Here is a 3,560-nt window from a genome sequence, read left to right as displayed (position 1 = left end):
AATAGGATTATGATGTTGAGGAGGTAGAAGAAGAAGAGGAGGAGGAGGAAAAAGAAGAGGAAGAATAGAAAGAGGAAGAAAAGAGGAGGAAGAGGAGGAAGAACAGGATGAGGAGGAGGTAAAAGAAGAAGAGAAAGAATAGGAAGAGGAGGAAGAGGAGGAGGAGGAAGAGGAGGAAGAAGAGGAGGAGGTGGTGGTGGAAGAAGAAGCGGAGAAGGAGGAAGAGGAAGAAGAAGACGAGGAGGAAGAGGTGGAAGAAGAAGCAGAGGAGGAAAAAGAAAAGGAAGAATAGAAAGAGGAAGAAGAAGAGGAGGAGGAGGAGGAGGAGGAGGAGGAGGAAGAGGAGGAGGAGGAGGAAGAACAGGATGAGAATGAGGAGGAGGGAAAAGAAGAGAAAGAATAGGAAGAAGAAGCAGAGGAGGAGGAAGAGCAAGAAGAAGCGGGAGGAAGAGGAAGCAGAGGAGGAGGAAGAATAGGATCATGAGGAGGAGGAGGAGGTGGAAGAAAAGGAGGAGGAAGAGTAAGAAGAAGAGAAAGGAGAAATAGGAGGAGGAGGTGGTGGTGGAAGAAGAAGAGGAAGAGGAGGAGGAGAGAAGAACAGGAAGAGGAGGAAGAATAGAACTATGAGGAGGAGGTGGATGAAGAGGAGGAGGAAAATAGAAGGAAGAGGAGGAAATGGTGGTGGTTGTTTAAGGATATAAGTAAGAAACATGTTTGTGTGTAGATAGAGTTAGATAGATGTGCCTTCAAATCGATTATCGAATTATGACGGGTCTTTCTTAAGCAAGGAGTACCCAGAGATGCTTTGCCCGTTCCTTCTTCCAAAATATAGCCTCCAGCATAGGCTTGGGTGGCGTCCCGTTTGAGTACTAACCAGGGCTGACCCAGCTTAGCTTCCGAGGTCATATGGAGCTGAGGACTGTAGGGTATTTCGTCCGCTCTGCTCAAGGGTAAGCTTCTCTCTCCAAATTCTGTGGGATCTTTTCCCAGGCCACTGTATCCCTGAAGCATTGGTGGGAGGCAAACCCCAGTGACTCCAGGGGCCTTCAGGGGATTCCATGGCAATTCAAATGTTGTGAAGCTGCATTGATTCTATGGTGTTTCAACCAGGCCTGAGCAAACTTGGGCCCTCCCTCCAGGTGTTTTGGACTGCAACTCCCACCATTCCTAACAGCCTCAGGCCCTTTCACCCGCTAAAGCGGCTGAGGGGGGAAAGGAAGGGGCCTGAGGCTGTTAGGAATGGTGGGAGTTGCAGTCCAAAACACCTGGAGGGAGGGCCCAAGTTTGCCCAGGCCTGGTTGAAACGCATCCCAAGTTTCTCCAAGCCCAAGCTGCCCTTCTTGGCTCTGAGGGGAAAACGAGTTTGAATTCTTGCTGTCTATATAGTCTATAATATATACCTATATAGGCAGAAAAATGACTCCAAGGAGCATATATGTAACCAGAGCCCCGCTGCTGCTGCTGCTCCTCCATTGGCCTGTCAGCCTGACACTTGAAGAAGCGCCTCTGTGTAACCTAAAACGATCAGATACCAAAGTATCTTTAAGATCCCATTCCAATGTATCCGTGTGATCGCTGGAGAATGCGCCTCTGAGGTACCTTGGGGAGCATTTCCCACCGAGGCTTTCTCACGAGGAAACCCACTGCTTGGCATCCTTTCCCCCCAAATCCTGAACTTCCCTCTTCCTCCTCAATTCCATTCTCTTCTCTCCCCCCCCCCCCCCTTCAATATATTTTTCGGGCTTTTAAACAAAAGTCGCAAGTCTTTTCCTTTTTGCAGCCCGTCTCTTGGCTTGCGGCCCGTGAAGGCATTCTTGGGCTCCCCCCTCCTCCCTCCTCCCCCCTTCCTTGTAAAACCCAAAGAACAACAACAACATTTTTTAAAAAGGGGGACTGAAATTCCACAGATTTCCACAAAGTAAGACATTGTTGGGTGGAAGAGGAGGAGGAGGAAGGAGAAGAAGAAGAAATAGAGACGCCTTGGGTTGGCAGCCTCGAAGGAAGGAAGGCGGGCTGGGCATTCTTGGTGCCTCCAATTGGAGGTGGTTGGCACCGCCGCTTGGGAGGAGGAGAGAAAACATCAAGAGAGAGAGGCAGGAGAAAAGTGGCCACCGAAGTCCAGCTATTGGAGAAAAGTTCTAAAATAAGAATAAGAAGGAAAGGAGGGTGTTCTTTTTCGTTCTTTTCTTTCTCAAGCCCGCCCTCTTTCTCCCTGGAAGACCCAATGGGCAGGGGAGCGTGGTGGGGATGTCCCTGGCCACCCTCTTCCTCCTCCTCCTCCTCCTCCTCGCCTTGAGTCCATCATCCGTGCGAGCGGCTCCTCTCGGGGTGCGCGCGCCCCCCTTTGCGCCTTTGCAACCAGGGGGCGGTGATGTAAGCGGGGAGCTGCGGGATCTATAAAGGTTGGTGGCCTTTCGGGGGGACGGAGGGCGATGGTGGAGCCGCTCGAGAGGAGGCGGAGGAGAAGGAGACGGAGGAGGAGAGGAGGAAGGAGGAGGAGGAGGAGGAGGAGGAATAGAAGAAGGAGAGCGTCCTCTCTTGAAGGGGGAGAGAGGGGGGGAGCGCCAAGGCAGGAGAAGCTGCGCTCCCGCAAGCAGACCCCACCCCAACCTTCTCCAGACCCACAGCCAGCGAGCCAGCCATCCCTGGCCCTCCACTTGGCATAACTTGGGCGCTCCCATCCCAATGCTCTTGGGCTTCCCTTCCACGCAACTTGGGCGCTCCCATCTCTGCGTTCTTGGGCTTCCTTCCACGCAACTTGGGCTCTTCCATCGCTGAGCTCTTGGGCTTGCCTTCCACGCAACTTGGGCACTCCCATCCCTGAGCTCTTGGGCTTCCCATCCACGCAACTTGGGTGCTCCCATCCCTAAGTTCTTGGGCTTCCCATCCGCGCAACTTGGGCTCTCCCATCCCTGCGCTCTTGGACTTCCTATCCACGCAACTTGGGCTCTTCCATCCCAACGTTCTTGGGCTTCCTTTCCACGCAACTTGGGTGTTCCCAGCCCTGCGCTCTTGAGCTTCCCATCCACGGAACTTGGGCGCTCCCACCCCAACGCTCCTGGGCTCCGTTCCACGCAACTTGGGCTCTCCCACCCCCACCCCCTGCGCCCTGCAACGTTACTTCCCGGCTTCCCTTCTTGTTGGGTTTGTTTGTGGCGCCTGTCCCGCTTTGGCCACCCACCCCTTGGGCGGAGGCGCCTCCAATCCCTGAGCTCTTGGGCTCCCGCCGCTGTTTTCCTCTCGATTCCCCTCCTGCGTTGGCCTTCCGCCCTTTTCCCAGGCCATCCTTGGCTCTCCGTATTTGGGCGGAGGCGCTCCTCTTCTGAAGCTCTCGGGGGTCCCCGTCGAACATCCGCTTCCCATTATTATTATTATTATATTTTCGTTGTCGCCCTACGGCTTGCTCCTCCTGCCTGCCCGGCCCCGGAGGTGAGAGAGAGAGAGAGAGAGAGAGAGAGAGAGAGAGAGAGGCGCCCGCCCGGGGTGTATTTTTAGCCTCCCGCCGCCCTCCGCCTCTTCTTCCTCCTCCTCCTCCTCCGCCACGTGCCCGTCGGCCCCGA

This window comes from Anolis sagrei, chromosome 1 (genome assembly GCF_037176765.1).
Source record: "Anolis sagrei isolate rAnoSag1 chromosome 1, rAnoSag1.mat, whole genome shotgun sequence".
Taxonomy (NCBI): domain Eukaryota; kingdom Metazoa; phylum Chordata; class Lepidosauria; order Squamata; family Dactyloidae; genus Anolis; species Anolis sagrei.
Note: the sequence above shows the minus strand (reverse complement) of the source record.